The sequence below is a fragment of the Bombina bombina genome, chromosome 1 (genome assembly GCF_027579735.1).
Source record: "Bombina bombina isolate aBomBom1 chromosome 1, aBomBom1.pri, whole genome shotgun sequence".
NCBI lineage: Eukaryota > Metazoa > Chordata > Amphibia > Anura > Bombinatoridae > Bombina > Bombina bombina.
Window position 1 is genome coordinate 1,049,933,706 of NC_069499.1, and position 17,816 is coordinate 1,049,951,521.

Consider the following 17,816-nt stretch of genomic DNA (forward strand, 5'->3'; position numbering starts at 1 on the left):
AGATAAGAACCATAGGACCAGCAAATCTGCCCAATATTTCCTAAAAGTATAAACTTAACTAGTTTGTAGGATAGCCATATGCTTATCCCAGGCACTTTAAAATTTCCCCACAGTGTTTGTCATTACTACCTCTTGTGGAAGTTTATTCTATGAATCAGTCATCCTTTCTGTAAAGAAATGTTTCCTCAAATTTCTCCTGAATCTATTACCCTTTTTCTTACATTTTTATTTTTATGAAAAATACTAACAGCCTCAGGTTTACTAAGCCCTTTAATATACTTAATTACTACTATCATATCACCTCTTTCCCTTCTCTCCTCTAAGCTATACATATTTAGGTCATTGAATTTTATTTTTTAGACCATGTACCATTTTAGTAGCCCTCCTTTGCACAGATTCCAGTTTGAGTATTTTCTGAAAAATGGAAAAGTTAATACAATATTCCCTCCCCCTGTATCATGTAACAGCCATCAATCAATCACAAAACGCAAATACGTACATACTGCACAATTTTGCGCATTATCAGAAGGAGTTGATAAAAACAATGTGCATGTTTTGATGATTGAAGTATTTCAGAAAGTTTTGTTTATTTTTAAATGTCATGCGTTACCTTAAACATGAAACTTTAATTTTGAATTTAGTGTCCCTTAACCCCTTAACGACCAAGGACGTACGCCACACGTCCTCAAAAAAAATACAGTTAATGACCGAGGACGTGTGGCGTACGTCCTTGGTCTGGAAAGCAGCTGGAAGCGATCCTGCTCGCTTCCAGCTGCTTTCCGGTTATTGCAGTGATGCCTCGATATGGAGGCATCCTGCAATAACCCCCCTTGGCCATCCGATGCAGAGAGAGCCACTCTGTGGCCCTCTCTGCACCGGACATCGATGGCCGGTATCGTTGGTGGGTGGGAGCTTACGTGGGAGGCGGGTGGGCGGCCATCAGTGGTCTGTGTGAAGTGGAGGGGGGCGGAATCGGGGGCGGGATCTACGGGGGCGCGCACGTGCACGGGGGGTGGCGGGCGGGCGTGTGCATGGGGCGGGAGCGGGTGGGAACTGCTACACTACAGAAAAAAAAAGTTAAAAGCTAAAAAAAAATAATAAATCTAAATATTAAAAATGTAATCTAAGGGACCTGGAAGGGGCAGGACCGTCTTTAACACAGGGCAAAAGGGGCAGCTGCCCAGGGCCCAGTCTTTGTTATGGGGCCCAAGAGTCCTTTAAAAAAAAAAAAAAAAAAAATTTTTTTTTTTTTGGTTCATGCCAGACTGCTGATGTCAGTCCTAATACTGTCACAGTAAAACGTTCTCTGCTTATATTTATTTGTGGGAGACTATGCCAGACTGAGCTGGGATCATCTGACATGCCAAGCTAGTGCCATGTGCTGTTTTAGGTGTGCACTGTGCAGCACTGAATGCTAAGCCCTAATCGGCATCCAACCAATCATACTGTATAAGAAAAGGTTCTGCTGGGGTTACCACTGTTACCAGGTAACTGCTCTGGTGGTGGGGATTATTCAGGGTAAGGCACACTGTAGGCGCATGCAGCAGAAAGCTGGAGCAGCAGGCGCGTGAGGATTTGAACATCTGTGCAGCTGCAGACACTGCTCTCTTCCGTCTTGAGGCACACATACATTGCATTTTTAATATTGGATTATATAGAGTGTGTACATAAATTTGTGTGTGCTCTGTAGTTTGTGTACATGTATATGTGTATGCTCTGGAGAGTGTGTGTGTATATGGGTTAGGGGAGTTTGGTAGCATTCCCTTGGTATTCATGAAAGTGGTAATTTTGCTGTACAGTGGCTGTCTAAACAATAAATATGTAGTGAATATCCCAAAACTGGTGAGATGCTTTTAGGGGGGCCCAACATTCTTGTACCAGGGCCCTGTAGACATTAGGTCCGACACTGATTTTTACTATGCAATGCCGTGCATTGCATTAAATATTTTTGTAGTCTTAAACAAATATATAAATAAATTAAAAACCAACATTTAATTAATTAGTAAATATTTTAAATTAATCCACAGTGGAGGAATTTATATATTTATTTACTTATTAGTACTGCTTAGGTCCAGTTTCACATATTGCAATTTATTTCATATTTTTTTTAAAATATTAGCCCAACAGTGGATGATCCACTGCTGGGCTAATCATTTTAAAAAAATAAAATAAAAAAAATTGATTTAGTTGTTTTTTGGGGTGTTGGGGTGGAGAGCGAAATTGCATGGGCAGGGGGGGGCCCAAGGAAATGTTTGCCCAGGGCCCAGTCAGTATTAAAGACGGCCCTGGGAAGGGGTTGGGGGTTGGTCTTGGTGGGGGGGGGGGGGGGAAAGCTACACTACAGAAAAGGGCATTTTTTAAAACAAAAGGCACATTTTTTTACAAAACTGGGTACTGGCAGACAGCTGCCAGTACCCAAGATGGCGCCCATTAAGGCAGAGGGGAAGGGTTAGAGAGCTGTTTGGTGGGAGATCAGTGAGGTTGGGGTATAAGGGGGGATCCTACACATCAGCATATGTAAATATGCTTCTTTTTTTTTTTTTTAAAAAAAGGGCCAAATACCTTTTATTTTAGTACTGGCAGAGTTTCTGCCAGTACTTAAGATGGCGGGGACAATTGTGGGGTGGGGGAGGGAAGAGAGCTGTTTGGGAGGGATCAGGGGGTCTGATGTTTCAGGTGGGAGGCTGAGCTCTACACTAAAGCTAAAATTAACCCTGCAAGCTCCCTACAAGCTACATAATTAACCCCTTCACTGCTAGCCATAATACACGTGTGATGCGCAGCGGCATTTAGAGGCCTTCTAATTACCAAAAAGCAATGCCAAAGCCATATATGTCTGCTATTTCTGAACAAAGGGGATCCCAGAAAAGCATTTACAACCATTTGTGCCATAATTGCACAAGCTGTTTGTAAATAATTTCAGTGAGAAACCTAAAATTGAGAAAAAATTTACGTTTTTTTTAATTTGATCGCATTTGGCGGTGAAATGGTGGCATGAAATATACCAAAATTGGCCTAGATCAATACTTGGGGTTGTCTACTACACTACACTAAAGCTAAAACTACCCCAAAAAGCTCCCTACATGCTCCCTAATTAACCCCTTCACTGCTGGGCATAATACACGTGTGGTGCGTAGTGGCATTTAGCGGCCTTCTAATTACCAAAAAGCAACGCCAAAGTCATATATGTCTGCTATTTCTGAACAAAGGGGATCCCAGAGAAGAATTTACAACCATTTATGCCATAATTGTACAAGCTGTTTGTAAATAATTTAAGTTAGAAACCAAAAGTTTGTGAAAAAATTTGTGAAAAGTGAACGATTTTTTGTATTTGATTGCATTTGGTGGTGAAATGGTGGCATGAAATATACCAAAATGGGCCTAGATCAATACTTTGGGTTGTCTACTAAAAAAAATATATATACATGTCAATGGCTATTCAGAGATTCCTGAAAGATATCAGTGTTCTAATGTAACTGTCGCTAATTTTTAAAAGAAATTGTTTTGAAATAGCAAAGTTCTACTTGTATTTATGGCCCTATAGTTTACAAAAAAAGCAAAGAACATGTAAACATTGGGTATTTCTAAAATCAGGACAAAATTGAGAAACTATTTAGCATGGGTGTTTTTTGGTGGTTGTAGATGTGTAACAGATTTTGGGGTCAAAGTTAGAAAAAGTGTGTTTTTTTTTTCCATTTTTTCCTCATATTTTATAATTTTTTTTATAGTAAATTATAAGATATGATGAAAATAATAGTATCTTTAGAAAGTCCATTTAATGGCGAGAAAAACGGTATATAATATGTGTGGGTACAGTAAATGAGTAAGAGTAAAATTATAGCTAAACACAAACACCTCAAAAATGTAAAAATAGCCTTGGTCCCAAACGGACAGAAAATGGAAAAGTGCTGTGGTCATTAAGGGGTTAAACAAGATCTAAAAACAAGTTCACTAAAAACTTTGTTACTGATCCTAAAGAACAAGATTTTTTCAGACAAGATGGTTTCCACCAATATCAATGCCATCAAACTGCTAAAGATTATTATTGTGTCTATGATATAGATATATATATATTTTTTAAATAATAGGTTTCCCTATGTGCTCTGCAGATTGTGGGCTAAATTACGAGTGGCGTGCTATCTTTAGAGCAAGGAGCGTAAACGCTATTGCGAGATTGCAGTGCTTTTTAAGCTCAAATCCATATTACAAGTGGCGTGCTGTTTAAATTACCACAAATTTGTTTACGCAACAAAGTAATTTACACTCACCATATTTTCTTTGGGTGGCAATAAGTAAAACCTAAATAAAAAACCTAACATTACATTAAAAAATACCTAACATTACATTAAAAAAAACCTAACATCCTATAATATAAAAGGCCAAGTGTGTTTGTCCGAAGCTGTCATGTGCAGTAGAGACTGCGAGAGGACAAACACACCTGGCCTTTAGGATCCTGACAGCAGAGGTGGTGTGGCTGGTGGGAGCACCGCGATGGGGGCCATGGTCGGGCAGGGCACCGCGATGGGGCATGGCCAGACAGGGCACCACGATGGGGGCGTGGACGACCAGGAGTGGCTGTGGCTGCAAGAGAGAGGCAAAAGAGGTGGAGAGAGAGCCAAATGGGTGGGGGGGGGAGAGCCAAAGATGGAGAAGAGAGAGAGCCAAAGAGAGGGGGCAGAGAGAGCAAAAGACACGGAGAGGGGGAGAGAGAGAGAAAAAGAGAGGGGGGAGAGAGAAAAAGAGAGGGGGAGAGAGCCAAAGAGGGGGGAGAGAGAAAGCCAAAGAGGGGGAAGAGAGCCAAAGAGAGAGGGCAGAGAGAGCAAAAGAGAGGGGGAGAGAGAGAGAAAGCAAAAGAGAGGGGGAAGATAGAGAAAAAGAGAGTGGGCAGAAAAAGCAAAAGGGGGGGGAGAGCAAAAGAGAGGGCTCAGAGAGAGCAAAAGAGAGGGGAGAGAGAGAGCAAAAGATAGGGGGGAGAGAGAGCAAAAGAGAGAGGGGGCAAGAGAGGGCAAAAGAGGGGTGAGAGAGAGCAAACGAGAGGGGTAGAGACAGAGCAAAAGAGAGGGGGGAGAGAGAGAGCAAAAGAAAGGGGGGGGGAGAGAACAAAAAGAAAGGTGGAGAGAGAGAGCAAAATAGAGGGGGAGATAGAGAAAGCACAAAAGAGCGGGAGAGAGAGCAAAAGACAGGGGAGAGAGAGCAAAAGAGAGGGGGGGGAGAGAGAGAGAGAGAGAGAGAGAGAGAGACAGAGCAAAAGAGAGGGGGGGAGAAAGAGCAAAAGAGAGGGGGAGAGAGACAGGGGTGGGACCGCTGTACTGCAAGAAATGGCCCATGTGCACGGGCTTTAGGACTAGTTACATATAAAAAGCTAACATTACAGAAAATAAAAAAACTAACATTGCTGAAAAAACAACAAGAAATTACCAAAAATAAAAAACAGCTATGTCTATTCTAAAACTAAAGCCCCACAACACTCCCAAATACAAAACACTATACTAACACTAAAATAATCCATAGCAATAGACCTTTAGAAGGACATTTTGTAGTGCATTACCCACAAAATGCAATGCCATTTAACAATAAAAGTAATCCGCTAACCCCAAAGATGGTACTCACCAAACATGAATACGGCTCCTATGTGAGTGCCAACTGTGGTGCTCCTCTTCTATCCTGGGGGCTGTGGTCTTCTATTTTCATCCCACCGGTGGCGGTGGTCTTCTATCTTCGTCCTGGCATTGGTCTTCTATTATCATTCATCTTTATCCATCTTATTTTCTTCTTATCTTCTGCTCTTCCGTCCGACGTCTTCTTCATGCGGTCACCACTGGTGCCGGAATAGAAGAGGAGCACCGCAGTTGGCGAGCATGTACGAGCTAGATTCAAGTTTGGTGAGTACCATCTTTGTGATTTAGGGGTAGGCTTTTTTTTTTTTTTAAGAATATTATTTTGTTTTTTTGGTTGCTTTTTTGTGTGTGTGTGTGTGTGTGTGTGGGGGGGGGTTTGGGCAGCAAAAGAGCTTTAGGACACTGCCCTACCAAGAGTTTTTTTATTTTGGGGGGGGGGGGTACTTGCATTGTATATACTTATTTTGTATAGTGTAGTAGGGACTTTGCAGGGGGGCTATGTGGCAGTTTAGGGGATATTAGAGAAGGGACTTATGGCGATTTAGGTTAGTGCACGAATAAGGTTATTAGGGTTTTCTGCTTTTCTCGCTCTATTGAAGTTTATAGGGGAATACGTTATTGTATTGTAACTTTGCGTGTTTGCGCACGTTGGGTTGGAACGCAAGTGAAAATGTTTTACTTTTGACTTATAGTACATGCGCTACCTGATGCGTGCAAAGTCAAGCATAGTTAGAATGCGTGAAGAAGCAATAAATAGCGCTGTAATCTAGCCCTTTATAATTTCTTCAAAATTTTGTAGATATAGTTCTGTTCCCATGTTCCCTGTAGGTGCAGGTTCCTGAGTCAGACACACACGCATACACACACACACGCATACACACGCACACACCCACACATACACACATACTGTACACACACGCACACATATACACACACACACATACTGTACACACACACACCCACACATACTCACACACACATACTGTACACACACGCACACACATACACACACACATACTGTACACACACGCACACATGTACACACACGCACACACACACATACTGTACACACACGCACACATGTACACCCATGCACACACCCACACATACACACATACTGTACACACACACACTCACACATACTCACACACACACAGATACTGTACACACACACACGCACACACATACACATACTGTACACACACACACATACTGTACACACACGCACACACATACACACACACACATACTGTACACACATGCACACACATACACACACACATACTGTACACACACGCATACACTCACACAGATACTGTATATACACACCCACACATACACACATACTGTACACACCCACACACCCACACATACTCACACACACACACATACTGTACACACATGCACACACATACACACACACATACTGTACACACAAGCACACACATACACACACACACACACATACTGTACACACACGCACACACTCACACAGATACTGTATACACACACACACACACACACACACAGAATTATTCTTCTTAATATGAAATCATGCACATTAACTCCATTAAAAATAAATATTTCTGCTTCCTATTTTTGGGCATGTCATATTCTTAAATTTAAAAATAAATATTAGTACAATTATTGTATTATGGGGTATTTTAACCCTTTATAATACAGTAGACTCACAGAGGTTAATGTCAGCCAGCTGTGGCTGCTAAGCAACAAGCATATAGGAAACAGGAGGTTCTCACATGATGCGTTGTACCTCATAAGAACAGGATATTTTTCCAAAGCAAAATCGAAAGCACTTCACTGGAAAACAAGATGATATGGGTCAACTCAAATAGCTACTGAGATTTTTGTGTTGCTTATCTTAAATGTCAAGACTTCTATGTGAGCTTGCGTAGCTTAATACAGTTTTAAAAAAAACCAAAATATCCTATACAGCCTGGTCACATACAAACTGAACATTATTTTCCAGCCTTACAGTCCATTTTAGCTTTGATTGTACACATAAAGAATTAAAGATGTGTGAGAAGATAAGAGGGATTGCATATGGATTTCTGTCACCCACGCTATGCTATTTGTTAGATATAGGCAAATTAATACAATCAAATAACAAACGGCTAGATTACGAGTTTTGCGTTAAGAGTGAAAAAGCAGCATTATGGGTTATAACGCTACTTTTTCACTACCGCTGCTATTAGGAGTCTTGTCAAAAAAGCTGTACCGCACACTCTTTTGGTCGTAACACAAATTAACTTACACAATTTGTGTAAAGTCTTTTTTTCAATGGGACTTCCATAGCGCCGATATTACAAGCTTTTTCTGGGAGGCCAAAAAGTGAGCGGTACAGCCTATACCGCAAGATTCATAACGCAATCTAAAGTCAGTAGTTATGAGTTTTACACTACACGCCGCACTCCCGCATCGCAAACACTAGTTAAATATTATTTACCCTTATCTGCCGCCCCTAACATCGCCACCACCTACCTACATTTATTAACCCCTAATCTGCTGCTCCGGACATCGCCGCCAATATAATAAACATATTAACCCCTAAACATAATAGGTTTCCCTATGTGCTCTGCAGATTGTGGGCTAAATTACGAGTGGCGTGCTATCTTTAGAGCAAGGAGCGTAAACGCTATTGCGAGATTGCAGTGCTTTTTAAGCTCAAATCCATATTACAAGTGGCGTGCTGTTTAAATTACCACAAATTTGTTTACGCAACAAAGTAATTTACACTCACCATATTTTCTTTGGGTGGCAATAAGTAAAACCTAAATAAAAAACCTAACATTACATTAAAAAATACCTAACATTACATTAAAAAAAACCTAACATCCTATAATATAAAAGGCCAAGTGTGTTTGTCCGAAGCTGTCATGTGCAGTAGAGACTGCGAGAGGACAAACACACCTGGCCTTTAGGATCCTGACAGCAGATGTGGTGTGGCTGGTGGGAGCACCGCGATGGGGGCCATGGTCGGGCAGGGCACCGCGATGGGGCATGGCCAGACAGGGCACCACGATGGGGGCGTGGACGACCAGGAGTGGCTGTGGCTGCAAGAGAGAGGCAAAAGAGGTGGAGAGAGAGCCAAATGGGTGGGGGGGGGAGAGCCAAAGATGGAGAAGAGAGAGAGCCAAAGAGAGGGGGCAGAGAGAGCAAAAGACACGGAGAGGGGGAGAGAGAGAGAAAAAGAGAGGGGGGGAGAGAGAAAAAGAGAGGGGGAGAGAGCCAAAGAGGGGGGAGAGAGAAAGCCAAAGAGGGGGAAGAGAGCCAAAGAGAGAGGGCAGAGAGAGCAAAAGAGAGGGGGAGAGAGAGAGAAAGCAAAAGAGAGGGGGAAGATAGAGAAAAAGAGAGTGGGCAGAAAAAGCAAAAGGGGGGGAGAGCAAAAGAGAGGGCTCAGAGAGAGCAAAAGAGAGGGGAGAGAGAGAGCAAAAGATAGGGGGGAGAGAGAGCAAAAGAGAGAGGGGGCAAGAGAGGGCAAAAGAGGGGTGAGAGAGAGCAAACGAGAGGGGTAGAGACAGAGCAAAAGAGAGGGGGGAGAGAGAGAGCAAAAGAAAGGGGGGGGGAGAGAACAAAAAGAAAGGTGGAGAGAGAGAGCAAAATAGAGGGGGAGATAGAGAAAGCACAAAAGAGCGGGAGAGAGAGCAAAAGACAGGGGAGAGAGAGCAAAAGAGAGGGGGGGGAGAGAGAGAGAGAGAGAGAGAGAGAGAGACAGAGCAAAAGAGAGGGGGGGAGAAAGAGCAAAAGAGAGGGGGAGAGAGACAGGGGTGGGACCGCTGTACTGCAAGAAATGGCCCATGTGCACGGGCTTTAGGACTAGTTACATATAAAAAGCTAACATTACAGAAAATAAAAAAACTAACATTGCTGAAAAAACAACAAGAAATTACCAAAAATAAAAAACAGCTATGCCTATTCTAAAACTAAAGCCCCACAACACTCCCAAATACAAAACACTATACTAACACTAAAATAATCCATAGCAATAGACCTTTAGAAGGACATTTTGTAGTGCATTACCCACAAAATGCAATGCCATTTAACAATAAAAGTAATCCGCTAACCCCAAAGATGGTACTCACCAAACATGAATACGGCTCCTATGTGAGTGCCAACTGTGGTGCTCCTCTTCTATCCTGGGGGCTGTGGTCTTCTATTTTCATCCCACCGGTGGTGGTGGTCTTCTATCTTCGTCCTGGCATTGGTCTTCTATTATCATTCATCTTTATCCATCTTATTTTCTTCTTATCTTCTGCTCTTCCGTCCGACGTCTTCTTCATGCGGTCACCACTGGTGCCGGAATAGAAGAGGAGCACCGCAGTTGGCGAGCATGTACGAGCTAGATTCAAGTTTGGTGAGTACCATCTTTGTGATTTAGGGGTAGGCTTTTTTTTTTTTTAAGAATATTATTTTGTTTTTTTGGTTGCTTTTTTGTGTGTGTGTGTGTGTGTGTGGGGGGGGGGGGGGTTTGGGCAGCAAAAGAGCTTTAGGACACTGCCCTACCAAGAGTTTTTTTATTTTGGGGGGGGGGGGGTACTTGCATTGTATATACTTATTTTGTATAGTGTAGTAGGGACTTTGCAGGGGGGCTATGTGGCAGTTTAGGGGATATTAGAGAAGGGACTTATGGCGATTTAGGTTAGTGCACGAATAAGGTTATTAGGGTTTTCTGCTTTTCTCGCTCTATTGAAGTTTATAGGGGAATACGTTATTGTATTGTAACTTTGCGTGTTTGCGCACGTTGGGTTGGAACGCAAGTGAAAATGTTTTACTTTTGACTTATAGTACATGCGCTACCTGATGCGTGCAAAGTCAAGCATAGTTAGAATGCGTGAAGAAGCAATAAATAGCGCTGTAATCTAGCCCTTTATAATTTCTTCAAAATTTTGTAGATATAGTTCTGTTCCCATGTTCCCTGTAGGTGCAGGTTCCTGAGTCAGACACACACGCATACACACACACACGCATACACACGCACACACCCACACATACACACATACTGTACACACACGCACACATATACACACACACACATACTGTACACACACACACCCACACATACTCACACACACATACTGTACACACACGCACACACATACACACACACATACTGTACACACACGCACACATGTACACACACGCACACACACACATACTGTACACACACGCACACATGTACACCCATGCACACACCCACACATACACACATACTGTACACACACACACTCACACATACTCACACACACACAGATACTGTACACACACACACGCACACACATACACATACTGTACACACACACACATACTGTACACACACGCACACACATACACACACACACATACTGTACACACATGCACACACATACACACACACATACTGTACACACACGCATACACTCACACAGATACTGTATATACACACCCACACATACACACATACTGTACACACCCACACACCCACACATACTCACACACACACACATACTGTACACACATGCACACACATACACACACACATACTGTACACACAAGCACACACATACACACACACACACACATACTGTACACACACGCACACACTCACACAGATACTGTATACACACACACACACACACACACACAGAATTATTCTTCTTAATATGAAATCATGCACATTAACTCCATTAAAAATAAATATTTCTGCTTCCTATTTTTGGGCATGTCATATTCTTAAATTTAAAAATAAATATTAGTACAATTATTGTATTATGGGGTATTTTAACCCTTTATAATACAGTAGACTCACAGAGGTTAATGTCAGCCAGCTGTGGCTGCTAAGCAACAAGCATATAGGAAACAGGAGGTTCTCACATGATGCGTTGTACCTCATAAGAACAGGATATTTTTCCAAAGCAAAATCGAAAGCACTTCACTGGAAAACAAGATGATATGGGTCAACTCAAATAGCTACTGAGATTTTTGTGTTGCTTATCTTAAATGTCAAGACTTCTATGTGAGCTTGCGTAGCTTAATACAGTTTTAAAAAAACCCAAAATATCCTATACAGCCTGGTCACATACAAACTGAACATTATTTTCCAGCCTTACAGTCCATTTTAGCTTTGATTGTACACATAAAGAATTAAAGATGTGTGAGAAGATAAGAGGGATTGCATATGGATTTCTGTCACCCACGCTATGCTATTTGTTAGATATAGGCAAATTAATACAATCAAATAACAAACGGCTAGATTACGAGTTTTGCGTTAAGAGTGAAAAAGCAGCATTATGGGTTATAACGCTACTTTTTCACTACCGCTGCTATTAGGAGTCTTGTCAAAAAAGCTGTACCGCACACTCTTTTGGTCGTAACACAAATTAACTTACACAATTTGTGTAAAGTCTTTTTTTCAATGGGACTTCCATAGCGCCGATATTACAAGCTTTTTCTGGGAGGCCAAAAAGTGAGCGGTACAGCCTATACCGCAAGATTCATAACGCAATCTAAAGTCAGTAGTTATGAGTTTTACACTACACGCCGCACTCCCGCATCGCAAACACTAGTTAAATATTATTTACCCTTATCTGCCGCCCCTAACATCGCCACCACCTACCTACATTTATTAACCCCTAATCTGCTGCTCCGGACATCGCCGCCACTATAATAAACATATTAACCCCTAAATATAACCCTAAATCTAACCCTAACACCCCTTAACTTTAATATAATTAAAATAAATCTAAATTAAACCTACTATTAATAACTAAATAATTCCTATTTAAAATTAAATACTTACCTGTAAAATAAACCCTAAGCTAGTTACAATATAGCTAATAGTTACATTGTAGCTAGCTTATGTTTTATTTTTATTTTACAGGCAAGTTTGTATTTATTTTAACTAGGTAGAATAGTTAGTAAATAGTTATTAACTATTTACTAACTACCTAGCTAAAATAAATACAAATTTTACCTGTAAAATAAAAAAACCTAACCTGAGTAACACTAACACTTATCCTTACACTACAATTAAATAAATTACCTAAATTTAAATACAATTACCTAAATTACAAAAACAAACAAACACTAAATTACACAAAATAAAAAAAGAAATTATCAGATATTTAAACTAATTACACCTAATCTAATACCCCTATCAAAATAAAAAAGCCCCCCAAAATAAAAAATAAAAAACCCTAGCCTAAACTAAACTACCAATAGCCCTTAAAAGGGCCTTTTGCGGGGCATTGCCCCAAAGAAATCAGCTCTTTTACCTGTAAAAAAAAATACAAAACCCCCCAACAGTAAAGCCCACCACCCACACAACCAACCCCCCAAATAAAATCCTAACTAAAAAAACCTAAGCTCCCCATTGCCCTGAAAAGGGCATTTGGATGGGCATTGCCCTTAAAAGAGCATTTAACTCTTTTTCAAGTGCCCAAACCCTAATCTAAAAATAAAACCCACCCAATAAACCCTTAAAAAAGCCTAACACTAACCCCTGAAGATCCACTTACAGTTTTGAAGACCAGACAACCATCCTCAACGAAGCCGGGAGAAGTCTTCATCCAAGCGGCAAGAAGTCCTCAACGAAGCCGGGAGAAGTCTTCATCCAAGCCGGCAGAAGTGGTCCTCCAGACGGGCAGAAGTCTTCATCCAGACGGCATCTTCTATCTTCATCCATCCGGCGAAAAGGGGGTCCATCTTCACGACATCCGGCGCAGAGCATCCTCTTCTTAAGTCGACTCTTCTGGAATGAAGGTTCCTTTAAGTGACGTCATCCAAGATGTGTCCCTTGAATTCCGATTGGCTGATAGAATTCTATCAGCCAATCGGAATTAAAAGTGAAAAAATCCTATTGGCTGATCCAATCAGCCAACAGGATTGAACTCGCAATCTATTGGCTGTTCCAATCAGCCAATTCTATCAGCCAATCAGAATTCAAGGGACGCCATCTTGGATGACGTCACTTAAAGGAACCTTCATTCCAGAAGAGTCGTTGTAAGAAGAGGATGCTCCGCGCCGGATAGACCCGCTCCGTGCTGGATAGATGAAGATAGAAGATGCCGTCTGGATGAAGACTGGAGGACCACTTCTGCCGGCTTGGATGAAGAATTCTCCTGGCTTCGTTGAGGACTTCTTGCAGCTTGGATGAAGACTTCTCCCGGCTTCGTTGAGGATGGATGTCCGGTCTTCAAAACTGTAAGTGGATCTTCTGGGGTTAGTGTTAGTTTTTTTAAGGGTTTATTGGGTGGGTTTTATTTTTAGGGTTTGGGCACTTGAAAAAGAGCTAAATGCCCTTGTTGGGTTTTACTGTTGGGGGGTGTTTGTATTTTTTTTACAGGTAAAACAGCCGATTTCTTTGGGGCAATGCCCCGCAAAAGGCCCTTTTAAGGGCTATTGGTAATTTAGTTTAGGCTAGGGTTTTTTTTTATTTTGGGGGGGCTTTTTTATTTTGATAGGGCTATTAGATTAGGTGTAATTAGTTTAAATATCTGATCATTTCTTTTTTTATTTTGTGTAATTTAGTGTTTTTTTTTTTTTGTAATTTAGGTAATTGTATTTAATTTAGGTAATTTATTTAATTGTAGTGTAAGGTTAGTGTAACTCAGGTTAGGTTTTATTTTACAGGTAAATTTGTATTTATTTTAGCTAGGTAGTTAGTAAATAGTTAATAACTATTTACTAACTATTCTACCTAGTTAAAATAAATACAAACTTACCTGTAAAATAAAAATAAACCCTAAGATAGCGACAATGTAACTATTAGTTATATTGTAGCTAGCTTAGGGTTTATTTTACAGATAAGTATTTAGTTTTAATCAGAAATTATTTAGGTAATGATAGTAATTTTTATTTAGATTTATTTTAATTATATTTAAGTTGGGGGGGGGGGGGTAGGGTTAGGGTTAGACTTAGGTTTAGGGGTTAATAAATTTAGTATAGTGGCGGCGACGTTAGGGGGACAGATTAGGGGTTAATAAATGTAGGTAGGTGGCGGCGATGTTAGGGTCGGCAGATTAGGGGTTAATAATATTTAAATAGTGTTTGTGATGTGGGAGGGCGGCAGTTTAGGGGTTAATATGTTTATTATTGTGGCGGCGATGTCCGGAGCGGCAGATTAGGGGTTAATAAATATAATGGAGGTGTTGGCGATGTCGGGGGCGGCAGATTAGGGGTTAATAAGTGTAAGATTAGGGGTGTTTAGACTCGGGGTTCATGTTAGGTGTAAACATAAATTTAGTTTCCCCATAGGAATCAATGGGGCTGCGTTACTGAGCTTTACACTGCTTTTTTGCAGGTGTTAGACTTTTTTTCAGCCAGCTCTCCCCATTGATATCTATGGGGAAATCGTGCATGAGCACGTAAAACCAGCTCACCGCAGCTTTCAGCAGCGCTGGTATTGGAGTGCGGTATGAAGCTCAATTTTGCTCTACGCTCACTTCTTGCCTGATAACGCCGGCTTTTTGTAAACCTGTAATACCAGCGCTGTAGGGAAGTGAGTGGTAACAATAAAGTACAAGTTAGCACCGTACCGCTCATAACGCAAAACTCGTAATCTAGCCGAAAGGTATTACAGTTGTAATCTTATATTAATTGCTTGCAAATATCAGTAATTATTATAAAAGAGCTCTCCATTGGCTCACATTTGGTACTTCTATCCCAATTATTTTCCTTTGTATGAGAACTGTGCAGTTATGTGCAGTGAAGTCAGTGGCACATACACAGACACACACACATACAGAGGAGATAACACCAAACTGAATGACGCAAGTCTATGTGTTTATGTGCAGGATTATAAATAGAGAACCTGGCTCTGTACAATCCCAATATATAAGCAAAGCTAGCTCACAAATAGATGGATCTATATTAAAATTCTGAAAGAAAACACACATTTTTTTCCCCCTCTTCCTTCCTCTTTTTCACTTTTTAGGTCATTAAGGCCTAGATTTAGAGTTCGGCGGTAGCCGTCAAAACCAGCGTTAGAGGCTCCTAACGCTGGTTTTGGCCGCCCGCTGGTATTTGGAGTCAGTGATTAAAGGGTCTAACGCTCACTTTACAGCCGCGACTTTTCCATACCGCAGATCCCCCTACGCCATTTGCGTAGCCTATCTTTTCAATGGGATCTTTCTAACGCTGGTATTTAGAGTCGTTTCTGAAGTGAGCGTTAGAGCTCTAACGACAAGATTCCAGCCGCCTGAAAAAAGCAGGAGTTAAGAGCTTTCTGGCTAACGCCGGTTCATAAAGCTCTTAACTACTGTACCCTAAACTACACTAACACCCATAAACTACCTATGTACCCCTAAACCGAGGTCCCCCCACATCGCCGCCACTCGCTTAAAATAATTAACCCCTAATCTTCCGACCGCAAATCGCCGCCACCTACGTTATCCCTATGTACCCCTAATCTTCTGCCCCTAACATCGCCGACCCCTATGTTATATTTATTAACCCCTAATCTGCCCCCCACAACGTCGCCGACACCTACCTACACTTATTAACCCCTAATCTGCCGAGCGGACCTGAGCGCTACTATAATAAAGTTATTAACCCCTAATCCGCCTCACTAACCCTATCATAAATAGTATTAACCCCTAATCTGCCCTCCCTAACATCGCCGACAGCTACCTTCAATTATTAACCCCTAATCTGCCGACCGGAGCTCACCGCTACTATAATAAATGTATTAACCCCTAAAGCTAAGTCTAACCCTAACACTAACACCCCCCTAAGTTAAATATAATTTTTATCTAACGAAATAAATTAACTCTTATTAAATAAATGATTCCTATTTAAAGCTAAATACTTACCTGTAAAATAAATCCTAATATAGCTACAATATAAATTACATTTATATTATAGCTATTTTAGGATTAATATTTATTTTACAGGTAACTTTGTATTTATTTTAACCAGGTACAATAGCTATTAAATAGTTAAGAACTATTTAATAGTTACCTAGTTAAAATAATTACAAATTTACCTGTAAAATAAATCCTAACCTAAGATATAATTAAACCTAACACTACCCTATCAATAAAATAATTAAATAAACTACCTACAATTACCTACAATTAACCTAACACTACCCTATCAATAAAATAATTAAATAAACTACCTACAATTACCTACAATTAACCTAACACTACACTATCAATAAATTAATTAAACACAATTGCTACAAATAAATACAATTAAATAAACTATCTAAAGTACAAAAAATAAAAAAGAACTAAGTTACAGAAAATAAAAAAATATTTACAAACATAAGAAAAATATTACAACAATTTTAAACTAATTACACCTACTCTAAGCCCCCTAATAAAATAACAAAGACCCCCAAAATAAAAAATTCCCTACCCTATTCTAAATTTAAAAAGTTACAAGCTCTTTTACCTTACCAGCCCTGAACAGGGCCCTTTGCGGGGCATGCCCCAAGAAGTTCAGCTCTTTTGCCTGTAAAAGAAAACATACAATACCCCCCCCCCCAACATTACAACCCACCACCCACATACCCCTAATCTAACCCAAACCCCCCTTAAATAAACCTAACACTAAGCCCCTGATGATCTTCCTACCTTGTCTTCACCATGCCAGGTTCACCGATCCGTCCTGGCTCCAAGATCTTCATCCAACCCAAGCGGGGGCTAGACATCCACTGAAGAAGTCCAGAAGAGGGTCCAAAGTCTTCCTCCTATCCGGCAAGAAGAGGACATCCGGACCGGCAAACATCTTCTCCAAGCGGCATCTTCTATGTTCTTCCATCCGATGACGACCGGCTCCATCTTGAAGACCTCCAGCGCGGATCCATCCTCTTCTTCCGACGACTAGACGACGAATGACGGTTCCTTTAAGGGACGTCATCCAAGATGGCGTCCCTCGAATTCCGATTGGCTGATAGGATTCTATCAGCCAATCGGAATTAAGGTAGGAATTTTCTGATTGGCTGATGGAATCAGCCAATCAGAATCAAGTTCAATCCGATTGGCTGATCCAATCAGCCAATCAGATTGAGCTCGCATTCTATTGGCTGATCCATAACTTGGCAGCTTTTAAGGTACTACTGCAGTCATGTTGTGCAATTAAGAGAGGCAGACCTGCTCACTGCCTCTCTTCATAGATTACATACAAAAAAAATTGATTTTTTTATTTAAGTTCTGTTATTGTGCCATGACTGCACATCCCTGAAACTGTGCTCAGGAA